Below are 14,691 nucleotides of genomic sequence, written 5' to 3'. Positions count from 1 at the left end.
TGATCAGCAAATTTAGCAACCAACTTGCTGGCATTTCATTCAGGTCACTTCAATAAATTATAAAATGTTAATGGCTGCTACTGATGCCTGTGACACGCTCTTCTTACTCCCTGCTAACCATAAAACCACCCATTTATGTCTATTTCCCTTTTATGCCTTTTCTCTTTGTCAGCCAGCCCATCTCTCCGAGCGATCTTCTTACCTTCTACACCATGAGCTTTTATTTTCCACACTAACTTTTGGTGTGCCACATTATCCAGTGCCTACGTCCACCAATTTCAACACGTCCACAGCACATGATACTTATTCAAAGAACGCCAATCACAGCATCATTTCCTGACATTGGCTTTGCCTGATGACCTCTCATTTTTTGAAGGGCTCGGTTATAACTTTCTTGATAAGACTTAGAACATTTTCCCCATGACTGCCTTTGGGCAGACGGGCTTCAGTTTCCAGTTTTCTGCCTCCCATCATATTGAATAATGAAAATTAAATTGGAACCAAGGCTTGCCAAAGAATGAAAACCCATGCATCAACTCTCTCATTAGACACTTTTAAGAACCTAGGATGAAGTGCATCAGAACCCAAGGACTTGTTTGTCTGCAGCTCCAACAATTTGCTCAGTAGCACTGCCGAGGTAGTTGCAGATTTCCTTAGTTCCTCTCTTCAAATCCCAATTTATAGCTATTTTGGGGAAGTTACATATCCTGCAGGGTGGAATCTGACTGTAAAATGGTTCATCTGTTGTCTTTCCATTCTCCATTATTAATTTGCCCCTCACTTTGCACAGATATATGTGGTTATATGTTGTGTCTGCAATATTGTCCAGCCTAATGTCCTTTGTGTGCAGCATGGTATAATGTATAATTATGCCCATGTGTGTACTTTATTTTATAACCTTGCAATCCTACAAGTGTATGGGGTAAATAGAATTGATTCTTGAATGAAGCTCCTGCCCTCTTCTCTTTCTCTTTCCCACTTTCTCTCTCTCTCTCTCTCTCTCTCCCTCCCTCCCTCCCTCCCTCCCTCCCTCCCTCCCTCCCTCCCTCCCTCCCTCCCTCCCTCCCTCCCTCCCTCTCTCTCTCTCTCTCTCTCTCTCTTTTTCATTCTTTCTTTAAGAACTTGCTCCTTTTCAATGTCTTCTCAAATCTTCTCCTTTAATCCCAACGAGCAACTTGGGATGTTGGATATCTGTACAAAATGAAGGGGGGAAACTTTAGTGGGGACATCAGAATTAAGTTTTTTATACCAAGTTGTGGGTGCCTGGAATGCATTACTAGGGTGAGGCTGGAGGCTGGAAGATTTGGGGCATTTAAAACACTCTTACACAGGCACATGGATGAAAGAAAAATCGAGGGTTATGAAGTAGGAAGGGTTTATTTTTGGGGGTGGGTGGTAGTAGGTATAATTAGGTTGTCACAACATCATGGGCCAAAGGGCCTGTACTGTATTTTCTGAGTTTTTATTACAATGAGGGTCATCAGTGATGCAACAGGTAGCAATGGTATCTCCCAGTTCCAGGAAAGCAAATTCAATTGCACACATTTCCAGAGACCATATGAGCTTCCCCCAGGTTCTCAGGGTGCCTTTCACTTCCTGAAGATGAACAGGTTGCCAAACGAATTACACTATAACTCCGATTATCCGAAATGGTCGGGACCAGGCCTATGTCGGATAAATGGTATTTTCGGATAACTAGTCATTTTTTTTAAAATAGCCCAGTAACAACAGCAAATCACTTGTATCAATGTTTAAACAATAAAATAAGGCTTTTTTAGCAGTAAAATAATGTTTAATTCTTTACCAAAAAAATGCTGGCCTCAACGTTGTTGCTGATTAAGACCTCCCCACCGCTGCCACTGATGCCCGGGGAGGCTTCCTGGGCTGGTGAAACATTCACTGGTGAGTTGGCGGGCTCCTGTCTCCCCGATCACTGGAGCTCCCAGTGCCCAAGTTCCGACTCTGAATCCTATACTAGGCTACCGCACACGCACACCAAGGAATCCGGTATTCGTGAGCGGTAGTAGGCGAGGGGAGGGTTCGGAGTTGGCACCGGGAGCCCCCGTGTCCTGAGGAGGGAGAGAGGGAAGGGGAGGGGAGGGAACGCCACAGAGCCCAAGGTCCCTATCCTGCCCAGGAGGCTGCTTTCCTTGATGAAGCCAGGACAAGGGATTCTTCCGACCGCTTGCAGCTGGGAGACAGTGGCATGTGGTTGGAGAGGGCAAGCTGGAGAGAAAGGTCAATAGGGGAAGATAAGGAAGAAATGGAAAGAGAGAGGGGAGAGAGTTACCTAAAATGAGGACAATCGTCAATCTAATTTCATGTCTAGTGAATTTTTTTTCAACCTGAGAGGACTGTTTGGTTCTGAAAAAATTTTGGATGAATGAGGATTTTGGAGAATCTGATTTTGGATAATCGAAGTTGTGCTGTAGCTATTGCAAATTGCCCCTAGTGCAAGTGAGTCCTGGCAAATTTATTGGCCTGCAGGAGAGTATAACTTGTCTATTAGGATTGTATTAAGAGTTGGCTTGGTCTTGACAGGTTGAATGGCCACCTTCCATGTCACAAAAAAATGAAATAATATGAAAATATCAACAAAATGTTGCTATAAGATAGGCTATGAAATGTTATAACCCAAACATAATAAACGCTGTTGAGTACAGGGAGGCAGTTGACTTTGCAGCATTTCAAGGCAGGTTATTTACTTCACCTGATTAAATGAGAATGGTTGGACAATAGTCATTTGTTATGACATGGTGCATGGTGTTCAGCTCACGTTCACAAACATACTGTGTTCCATTAACAGTGCTATCAGTAATCAATGTCTGAACAGTAGCTCATGAGAGGGAACCAATCGTTACAGTTAAATAGCAGAGTTATTTTGCCTCCTCCAAAGCGCTCAGCTCATGTCTCCCTGAGTAAAGAGATTTCTGAATCACAGAGAGAGATTGCAGCAGAGCTCAGGGCCAGGCTTGGCAGAGGCATTGTGTGAAAATGAACGTGTAATTCTATTCCATCACTGAATGGCTGCAGCCGAAAGTGGTGTGTGGTAAATGGCATCAGCGAGAAGACTAGTTATTTCACGCTTCTACTGATAACCATGCATGTGGATTCAAATATTTCAAAGTGTGAGCTTCAATCTCCTGATTGTCAGCTGGACAATACCATTCTGTGGTAAACACGAAGTCGTTGCAACTTCCATTAATATTGGATCGTGGAATTGTTTAAACACGCAAAGAGACTCTCAGCCCCATCAGAAGAAGGATTTACTTCCATTTCCCAGTTCTCTCTCTGTAGAATTGCAAATTACTTTCATTTCAAGTGCTCACTAAATCGCTTTTGAAGTTCACATTTGAGTCTGCTTCTTCCAACCTGTCTGGTAATAATTTTTTCACCTAAATACTTTGAATAAAAAGAATCTTTGCCTCTTTTAACTTTGGTGTCAAGATTGTGATCTCATCTGCCATCTCCTTACTTCATCCAAATCCTGCATGACTTTGAAATCTTCTCTTTATTCTCTGCTCAAAGTTGTGATCTTTGGAATCCTGGTGACTGTGGATGCTCAGCTGAGGAGATTCAAGGCTGAGATTGACAGTTTCGGAATCAAGGATCAGAGGCAATAAATGGTGTTCAGGTAGGAGACCAGCAGCAATCTCACTCTTGCTTATTATCTGGCCACTTTAACAAACACCTTCTGAAGGTCAAATTCACCTGCTGGACTTTCATCCATCCTTTTTTGTTCCCACATCAAAATTTTAATTAAATTAGGCACAATTTACCTTCAATAAACATGAACCAGCTTTCCTTTATTAATCAACCTGCCCAAATCACTGTAATTTTTTCATGTATTATCATTTCTGGCGGCTTCCTTCTCTCTGAGGTTAAACTGATTGACCTGCGATTACTAGGTTTATATTTACATCTTTTGTTGAAGAAGCATATTTTTAAATTTCTTCAACCATCTGGCATGACCTCTTCTCTAAGGAAGATCGAAAGGTTCCGTCAATGTGCAATTTCCACCCTTATTTCTATCAGCAACAAGGGTTGCATCCCATCTAGACATCATGCCTACTCAATGTACACCCAGACGTCTGCTGGCTTGTGAACTTGGGTTTTACTCTTTTAGACCACCTGGGATGTTTGCCCCTCTCTTACAGCAAGCTTTAGCAGCATTTTTTTTCTTTGTTGTAACTAATGGAAAGTATTCACTCCAAAACTCAGTCTTGTAAGGATTTCCTCGGTGGGGTCTAATTAGCCATGTCCCAACTCTTTACTTGGCTGCACCACACTTTTTGGACTCCTCCTTCTGCCATCGACCAATCTACTGTACTTCCCTGCTCAGAACCCTTATTCCCTACCCCTCTGATCTTCTTAACTTCAACTTGATTGTCGCTGTGTTTCTCAACCAGACATCTCCCGCCCTCCATTTTCTAAGTCTCCTTGGTCCCCATCTCTTTCCCCCCAGGAAGCTCTAGTTTTGGTTGACCTATTATCTCCCTTATGGAAATGTGTCATCATTCTACCCAAACCATTTCAATTCAAAACACCGAAATGCTGGAGAAACTCAGCAGGTATTGCAGCGTCCATACGCGGTGAAGATATATTACCGACATTTCGGGCCTGAACCCTTCCTCAAGGTATGAGATAAAGAGACAGCCACCTGAATGAAAAGTTGGGAAAAGAAAGGAGAAGAACAGGAGGGGGAGGAGGACAGACCAACAGGCAAAAGGATTTGATGAAGAAAGGTGAGAATTGATTTTGCCTCTGTGAAAGGAGACAGAGGGAAAATGGGAGAGAGAGAGAGAGACAGAGCAAGAGTAAAGGAGGTAGGGGGAAGAAGGTGGGTGTGGGGGGGATGGTTTCTAATGAAAACTGGAGAAGTCAATATTAATGCCATCAGGTTGGAGGGTGCCCAGACAGAAGATGAAGTGTTGTTGCTCCAAACTATTTCCCCTTGAAAAGCGGTCCACTGATCAATTACAGTTTTGCCTGCCAATTCTCAAGTCAAATTTTTCTTAGCTGGATCTGCTTTCAACTAATTGAAGGTTGGTCATCCTGCATTTCAGTATTTTTTTTATTCTAGAATGCACTTTATCCATTTATGTAGCTAATCCAAATGAAATGATTCAATGATACTACAGCCCTTGTGTAACAGTGATTAGTCTTAATGGAATGAATGTCCTGTTCTTCAAAGGATCATCAATCAAATAAAAACAACAATAAAGAGACATTAATGCAGGAGATCAAAACCTTGGTCAAAGACAAAAAGCTTTTTCATGTGTAAATCGATGATTAAACAGATCTGAAATCCTGAATTTTAAGTGAGAGAGTCAGGTTTGATTGGGATCTTATAGTAATCTAAAATTGTACTCAAAGCACAATAAGGTGTTGATGACTCCATGAACAGGAAATCTTCAAAACCAATTAAGCTTACATCATACCCAAGTTTTTTTTTCATTTGAAGTTAGTCTCATGAAACAAGAGCATTGAATTACATTCATTCAAAACCCAGCACCAATTACATTTGCATGGTATCTTTTTTTAAATTCATGATTATTTTACTGTCATGTAATAGAACAGAAAATGTAATATTACACAAAATTTCCTTTAGTCTGCCTTAAGGCAAAAGAGTTACCATTAATATTGCATGCTGCCCCTCACAGCAAGAGGAAAAAAAAGCAAAAGAAAGTCCCTTCAAAATCACTGAGTGTCCGTGGATTCACCTCCAGTGCTTCTGCAGCCTCTGCGGCCGCACAGACCACTGTTCTACCCATTGGTGCCCAAGGCCTCAGCACCATCTTGAATCCAGCTTCCAATGGCTGGTTCCCTCCCATGAGCCAGTCTCCAGCAGCCCACACCCTGTGTGGGGACTTTGACCGCATCATTAATAGACCGCAGCCCGTGAAGGTTCTTCAGCCACTCACCCCCTCACTGGCCTGATGCCGTGGTCACCGTCCTTCCGAGTCATCTCCAATGCTTCTCCTTCTTTCAGGTGGCTCTTCTTACAAAATTTCTCCATGGGCAGCAGGTTACAAGCTTCATGTAAAAGGAAGGCACAAAAGAGCGAGGGACACACTCAGAGATTTAAATTTGACCATTTTAGACAAGCCCTTTTAAACAGATCATTATTACACATATATGAACTCGATCATTAATGGTCAAACTGCACCCTTGCCCCACCCAGCTTTGAGAGAAGGAGGGAGGTGGAAAGGTAGATGGGGAGTAGGAATTTGAGAGCCCACATGTGGGTTCAACCCCTGGCAAGAGACAGCTAGTCACACTAACTGGGTGAACCACAGTAGTTGAATAAGTGATTGGACGGACCACCAGCTCTCAAATAGAATGATAGGCAGTAACATCTGGGGAATTCATGAGAGGATGCATTGTCTATATTCTAGAATAAAATACATGATGAGTTTATTTTCATAGATGTGTGATCTCCATGTAACACAAGGTTTGAGTGCATCTGCAAGGAGTAGACGGCAACATTCGAAATATGTGCTGTTTTCATTTGGTCACAAACACGTTGTTTGGAAGCAGTTTGAAGCATCTTAATTCCCAAATAACTAGTAGGGTAATCAGTGCAGTGTGGTCAATACCTCTGCACTGCCATTTGATGACAAAGAAAAACACTGCAGATAATGAACTGACATACCGTATATTATTACATAAAAGACCTTCCCCCACCACCATTTCAGAAGGAATATTAAGGAATTTTTTTTAGTGTTACGGGTAAGCATTTAATGTTATAGCAGAAAAAAACTTGGACAAAACCTGCAACTAGGACAATGGGAAAAATCTCTATAATAATAATAATAATAATAATAATGGTGTAATTTACAAGAGAAAACAAAAGAAGCTTAGCTACAACAGAAAACATTTTACAAAAACAAACTGCTGCTGTCAGCCCCCGCGCTGCTCCCACTGCCCTGCTTTCTCCTGGTGTGGGGCGCAGGGTGGTGAGATCGGTGTGGGGACTGGTGGCAGGCTGTCAGGGGGGAGTGGGGCAGTGGGATCAGTGTGGGGATGGTGGCGGGCTGTCAGGGGGGAGCATGGCGGTGAGATCAGTGTGGGGACTGGTGCTGGGCTGTCAGGTGGAGTGGGGCAGTGGGATCAGTGTGGGGACTGGTGGTTGGCACCTGCCACCAGCCCCCAACAATAGATGGCGGTGATGCTAGTGAACCATGCACCGATTATGATCACCGTCGGCAATTACTCACCATTCTCATCCTAATTTCAACTTTGCATGGGGGGAATATTTTTGAGCCATTTTTCAGAAAAAAAAGTGGACCTGATATGCCATCAAATACGGTATATATAACATAAAAACAATCACATTGGAAATGCTCAGAAATTCAGGCAGCCTCTGTTGATAGAGGAACAAGAGCTAATTTTTCACCAGTTCTGATGAAAGGTCATTGACCAAAAAAGTTAACTGTATGTCTCTCCACAGAAGTTGCCTGACCTATTGAGTACTTCCAGAATTTTCTGGTTTTACTACAGACATTACTACAGACATCCACCAATATTTCCAATGTCATGTTATTGATCACTATTGGCTCTCAGGACAGCACCTGAAGTTTAGCATTCTAGGACTTCTTGTTGTGTGTCTCCTGCCGAATACAGCATGTGCATCTATAGAACACTGGTGTGATTCCAAGGGAATTATGGGCAACATTTGCTGAAGGCTATAGTGACTCTGACTGGGAGTTTCCATTTCACACCAGAACCCATTAACTGCACATTTACTCTGCTTAACATTGATGGAGGCCATAAACAATACCAAACAGCTGTTGAGTATACAATGCCACTCTGTCAGTCCGAGAAACCTTTCTGCACTCTCCCAAACTCTCTCACACATCTGATCGATTCTGAATCCGTTCCTTCATGGTCAGAACAGCCACAACAACACTTTCCCGCAGCCCTTGTACTTGGATTGGATTACATTGCAAGAAAACACCAGTGTACTACTGAAGCTAATGTAAGCCCGGGTCATTAAATGTGAACAGCTGTCTCTCTGTGTTGCTGTCAGTGTGAAGAGTAACAGCCTTTTACATTGGATAATGTTTGGGCTTTCCACTAAACACACCAGTTCCCCAAGCACACGCTTAACCTGCAATATGACCAGCTCAGTGACTGGCTCACATATTCTTCCAGACAAACTGGACTGGAATGATGTGATCAAGGACTAGAGTTCTAGCCTTGCCCCCACCCCACCCCCCCAATCTCCGATTTCCCTCTTCACCCCATACCTCAATCTTGCCCTGGCTTCTAGCTATATCCAGCCACTCCTCCCCTACCAATTCCTTCCCTCATATGCTTTCCATCCCCTCCTCCTCTCCTACCTACTTCTTCCCTCCTTCCTCTACATTTTTCATTCCCCCTCCCCTTCTCTTCCTCCTCCTCCACTACCACCACCCCCCCCCCCCCCACCAGCCCCGACCTTTTTGACCAGGCTTTTGATCATCTTTCTAAATCTTATGCAGCTTGATGTCAAAATTTGTCTGCATTTATGAAGCATTTTAAATTTGAAATTTTGACAAACAGGAAGGTTAACAGGCCCTTCTGGCCCACGAGTTCATGCCATCCAAATACTCCAATTATCCGACAACACTGGTACATTTTGAATTTGGGACATTTTACTGTATGAGTGCAACGATCGGTTGACCATTTCTAGCTCTCAGTGCCAGGCTTTGCAGTGATTCTGTCACACGGCGCATGGATCGCATATACAATTGGAACTACACACACACTGTCAGAGAAAACAAATCCCTGACCTTTCACCCAGTTGCTCACCTTTAGTCCCTCAGAGGTCTAACTGAGTTTATGTCATTGAGATAAAAATATGCCAATGAAAAATTACGTGTTTGGAATTTGAGTTCTAATGGGCTGATTTACTGTTCCTGGTACCCAGAATGTCACCACATTTGGCAGAGGAGAAAGGTGGAATCTGGGATTTCAGAGTGTATTTAAAAGTGTATCAGTGATGGCGTAGCAAGTCCTAAGAATAAAAGTGTGCTTGGGCTCAGCTTCTTATGACAGTTGTGTTTGATTGTATGTATGGAGTGATTCACAAGATTGATCCTGTGCACAGTCAGCTGCTGCTTGGCCCAGATGTTGTCAATCTGCTCTTCAATCTCCTGCTGTTCACTTCAGCTGTTGGGAAGGCTTGTGAGAGCATTGAAAGATAGGATTATGTATCCAAGAAAGGGAGAGCAACTCGTGTGAACAAATCAGGTGATGATGTTGCTGCAGGTTTTGTGTGCCCGCTTTGTTCTCATTAATCGTTGTAACATGAAAGCTTTTAGAGAAGGTTTCCGGAAGTAAGTGACGTGGACCACCTCGCTCGATCTCCGTGCTTCTGTGTATCTCAATAGCAAACAAACTGAGCTAAAATCTTTAATAATTTCAGAACTTTGTTGGTCTTCACTTCTCTTCATGTGGGTCTGTAAGTTTATCTCTGTACATTTTAATTAGTTTAAATTTAAATTTAGACATACAGCACAGTATCAGTCATTTCAGCCCAGGAGTCCATGCCGCCCAATTTACACCCCATTAGCCTACGCCCCCTGTATGTTTTGAATTGGGACCCCAGTCCCAATCGCTGGTGCTTTAAAGGCACTGTGCTAACCATTCCTTCAAAGCATGTGCCCTTTTCTATTTGTATGTATCCTGTGTCCTTGTGTGTCCACATGTAACTGTGTATGTAACTGGCACTATTAATGTGCAAGTGCTGCGGTAGGTGCTCTGATTTCTGAGTGTTTTGTAATGTTCATCTGTGTTTGTGCCTGCCAATGACCCTGGATATTTGTCTGGATTTTTTTGTGTGTTAGTCTGTGACTTTATGTGTCTTTTAGTGAATGTCTGTGTGGGTTCTATGTACATGATGGCAGAGGTCGACAGCATCGAGTCCACGCTGCTGAAGATCCAGCTGCGCTGGATGGGTCACGTCTCCAAAATGGAGGACCATCGCCTTCCCAAGATCGTATTATATGGCGAGCTCTCCACTGGCCACCGTGACAGAGGTGCACCAAAGAAAAGGTACAAGGACTGCCTAAAGAAATCTCTTGGTGCCTGCCACATTGACCACCGCCAGTGGGCTGATAACGCCTCAAACCGTGCATCTTGGCGCCTCACAGTTTGGCGGGCAGCAGCCTCCTTTGAAGAAGACCGCAGAGCCCACCTCACTGACAAAAGGCAAAGGAGGAAAAACCCAACACCCAACCCCAACCAACCAATTTTCCCTTGCAACCGCTGCAATCGTGTCTGCCTGTCCCGCATCGGACTGGTCAGCCACAAACGAGCCTGCAGCTGACGTGGACTTTTTACCCCCTCCATAAATCTTCGTCCGCGAAGCCAAGCCAAAGATATATGTGTGTGTGTAGAGAGAGAGTTCTGCATGTGTGTGTGGTTTCTGTTTGTTCTGTGCCCCTTTGCATATGTTTCTCTGTCTGGCTGTGACTGCCTTTGTGTCTCTGTGTGTATATGCTTCTTTGAGTGTCTCGATGTGTTTTCCTCTGTCAGTTTCCTTCCTGCAGCAATACACAGACTCCCCATCAATGGAAATCAGGAGGAACTCTGCTGACCTCTGTCTGAGTGAAGCGGATAAATTCAGCCTGTCAGAAGCAGAGCTGAAAAAGTCAGACTGGGGAGTGAACGGATCTGATGGATTTCCTGCCCTCGCTATGCAGGTTAATAACTGGCCATCCACAGCTGCCCCTGTCACACAAATCCATACAGTGACAATGGAACTACAATTGACACTAACAGAGCAGCTACTGAACACCCTTCATCGAGAGAGTGCCTGCTAGACCTGAGAAAGAACAAAAAATCCTTCTTTGATCTTTTTATACTTAGTAATAAAAGTTTTATACCTACTTCAGAGAGTACTTAGTTCGGTGCAGACTCTTCTTCTTCTTCTTTTTTGGCTTGGCTTCGCGGACGAAGATTTATGGAGGGGTATGGAGGGCTGACAAGTCTGATGCGGGAAAGGCAGACACGGTTGCAGCGGTTGCAGGGGAAAATTGGTGGGTTGGGGTTGGGTGTTGGGTTTTTCCTCCTTTGTCTTTTGTCAGTGAGGTGGGCTCTGCGGTCTTCTTCAAAGGAGGTTGCTGCCCGCCGAACTGTGAGGCGCCAAGATGCACGGTTTGAGGCGAGATCAGCCCACTGGTGGTGGTCAATGTGGCAGGCGCCAAGAGATTTCTTTAGGCAGTCCTTGTACCTCTTCTTTGGTGCACCTCTGTCACGGTGGCCAGTGGAGAGCTTGCCATATAACACGAACTTGGGAAGGCGATGGTCCTCCATTCTGGAGACGTGACCTACCCAGCGCAGTTTGATCTTCAGCAGCGTGGATTCGATGCTGTCGGCCTCTGCCATCTCGAGTACTTCGATGCGGATGTAAACAGCGTCTTCATTGTTGAGGTCTTTCATGGCTTGTTTCAGCATCATGCTGAAGAAGATTGAAAAGAGGGTTGGTGCGAGAACGCAGCCTTGCTTCACGCCATTGTTAATGGAGAAGGGTTCAGAGAGCTCATTGCTGTATCTGACCCGACCTTGTTGGTTTTCGTGCAGTTGGATAACCATGTTGAGGAACTTTGGGGGGCATCCGAGGCGCTCTAGTATTTGCCAAAGCCCTTTCCTGCTCACGGTGTCGAAGGCTTTGGTGAGGTCAACAAAGGTGATGTAGAGTCCTTTGTTTTGTTCTCTGCACTTTTCTTGGAGCTGTCTGAGGGCAAAGACCATGTCAGTAGTTCCTCTGTTTGCGCGAAAGCCGCACTGTGATTCTGGGAGAATATTCTCGGCGACACTAGGTATTATTCTATTTAGGAGAATCCTAGCGAAGATTTTGCCTGCAATGGAGAGCAGCGTAGTTCAGTGCAGACTAGAAGGGCCAAAATGGCCTGTTTCCATGGTGTAATTGTTATATGTTATTTAAAAAATTGCGAGTGATAATTCAGCAACTAGTGGATAAAGACCAGCTAATAGTACCTTAACCTCACACAGGTCAATCCCAGAATGATTTTAATTCATTGACTTCTTGTGCAGCCTCGTTGTTCCCGAATCGTCAGGTGACCCATGTGGAGAGAAAAATCTAGTATTGTAACATACAGATTAGTGCTGGAATCCATCCCATTTCTTGTATTCAAAAAATGATTTTGGATATGAATATATGATTAGTAATTAAGCAGACGGTAGGAAAACTAGATGTGCCTTTGATGGTTCAGCCCCTGCCCCAATTGGACTGAAACAAAGCTGCAGGACGGTAGGGGATTCAAACCACCCCGACACTAGTCCTTTCATTGAAGCACACAAAGATAAGCAAAAGGAGGCCATTTTCTGCAGTTACCAAGTTAGTCCCAGACCGCTGCTGTTTCCCCATTGTCTTCTATATTTCTTATCATGTACTTATCTAATTTCATTTTCAGTTTTACTGCTGAATCTGCTTCTCCATCCTTTCGGTCCGTATTTAGTGCCAACAATGTGTCCGCTGGTCAATTAGTGGTGGCTCAGGACATTGCACTCTGAGCAAAAAGCAAAGAAAATTTTCAACATCAACTTCTCCCTCTGAACAAAGAATTATTTCTCCACTAAAACAGATTGAGTGAAGGATAAAATCATCAGTCACGTCCAGCAACGTGAACACCAAGAATAATCCTGTCAACTCCACTCTCGCATTCAGATAGAGTATTGCAACCCTCTGTACAAAAAAATCTTGTGCCATGCCACTTCTGGTCCTTTTGCTAAGTTTTAAAGCCATAGTTCAGCGAACATAGTGTGGGGGAACCTTTAACAATTGTCAAGTGTACTTGAAATTCTGGTGGCCTAACACTGAACTAAGTGTTAGATAATCAGAAACTTGAACTTCTGAGCTGAAAGCAGGAAACCATTAAGAAATGATGAGAACCAAAGTCAGGAGTGCGCTTCGGGTGTTCTCCATTAGAGCAGTGTCTTGAGTGAAGAGACATTATTATATGAAAATGGTGGTTATTTTAAAATGAGACACATAGAAATATTTTTGAAAGATTGAAGAATGAAGAACAGTGTGCAAGTAGCACAAGAGCTGAGGTCTGGAGATATCTGTCTTAATAGTATTGAATGACGAGCAGGCTTGAGGATCAGATAGACTACTCTTGCTCTCTTATTTGTCTTCTCAAGTCAACCTCAGATAACCAGCATTACTGGTTAATGGGACCGACATGAGCTAGATCTCAGAATAGTTATTGCAATATACCTTTGATGCATTGTTGTACCATTGTTGTATTATTTAGTTGAGACTTACTGATTTAATTGAAGGATATAGGTGCATAGTTCCACTTCCATTTTTTGCCTTTACAAGCTACAAGATTCTATTCTAAGTTTGCAAGCGTTTGCCACTTGAATAATTTCCTTCTTCCTTATTTTATAAAAGCTCTTCATAATTGTGAACTCCCCCCTTAAATCTCCTTCCAACTCCCCTGCTCTAAGGAGACTCTTACTTCATGTTCTTGAGATGTTGCCCCAAAATGACTCAGGGAATAAACACCCAACCTAATTTTGCCCCACTGATCATGGTCAGTTTAAGATAGCAAAGAGAACCAGGAATAACCCATTGAATCTATGTAGCCTTTTGACAAGTTAAGGTTCATCTGCATTCTAAAGTAACAAGTTTACAGTTTACTTCAGCTGAAAGAAAGACCTATTTATGTGCAGCCTTGAGGAATCTCAGTGGAGTACTTTTTGAAGTATTGTACATTTACAGTTGTAAAATATAAACTTGCTGATGCATTTAAATTTAGACGTATGACACGGTAATGACCTTCCGGCCCATGAGCCCATGCCCCTCCTCCCCCCCCCCCCCCCCCTCAAATACACCAATTGACTCTCAAACCCTGTACATTTTAAAACATGGGAGTAAACTAGAGCTCCCAGAGAAACCCCACACAGATGCCGGGAGGTCGTAGAAACTCCTTACAGACAGTGCCGGATTCGAACCTGAATTGCTGCCACTGTAATAGGGCTACGCTAACTGGGTCACCCATTTCTGATGAGGGTCCTGTTGCTCCTTCACAGATACTGCCTGGGCTTCTGAGTATATCCATCATGTCCTGGTTTTATTTTAGCTAATCCATTTGTGTGTTTAGATGATAAATGTTTCCCGAGTCTCTGAGGAGACTCACTGAATGTTGAGTAGATCTATAATGAGCAACTCAGAGAGCCTCAGTTGAAGAACTCATCTGAGAGCAGCAGTCCCTGGTCATTACCAGCTAGTGGCTTACCTTCATAATCCTAGTGACCAAACACTCAAGGACAAGCTGGACGCACTAGTTCAAACAAAAGGAGGAAAGTCCATCCAGGTGTCAAGAAGGTCGTACTTGTCACTGAAGCAGACTGTCTAAACCTGAAAGAGAAAGTGAAACCAGCTTAGGTGATATAGTGGAAGTGAAACACTAAAGTCTGCAAATGCAGTGATGTAGTAAGAACAAATTGCTGGAGAAACTCAGCAGATCATGCAGTGTACTTTAAATAGCAATATAAATTTAATACACTGTAATGTTCCTTTGCTATTTAAAATACGCAATGACCTACTGAATTTCAACATTGAGTTTTTAAGTGGTATAGTGGTTAAATTAAGAGATTGGCAGCTAGATGACATTGGTCCAGAGACACAAGTTCAAATCCCATCAAGGGAGCTGGGAATTTAAATTCAAGTAA

General features: G+C 43.4%; 1 protein-coding gene and 1 long non-coding RNA gene across 10 annotated transcripts in view; one reads left to right on the top strand and one right to left on the bottom strand.

Annotated features, from left to right (window-relative positions):
- The window catches only part of nectin1b (nectin cell adhesion molecule 1b), a 507,975-nt gene that overhangs the window by 406,596 nt on the left and 86,688 nt on the right, over nt 1-14,691 (top strand). The gene's annotated exons all lie outside the window — the stretch shown is intronic.
- Nucleotides 1,123-14,367, bottom strand: LOC138741119 (uncharacterized). The gene is made up of 3 exons (XR_011343336.1): nt 14,256-14,367; nt 5,925-6,036; nt 1,123-1,191 (listed from the first exon to the last, which is right to left on the bottom strand). It is a non-coding gene; the product is annotated as an uncharacterized lncRNA (long non-coding RNA).

This window comes from Narcine bancroftii, chromosome 8 (assembly GCF_036971445.1).
Source record: "Narcine bancroftii isolate sNarBan1 chromosome 8, sNarBan1.hap1, whole genome shotgun sequence".
Taxonomy (NCBI): Eukaryota; Metazoa; Chordata; class Chondrichthyes; order Torpediniformes; family Narcinidae; genus Narcine; species Narcine bancroftii.
This window is presented reverse-complemented; position numbering and strand designations above follow the sequence as displayed.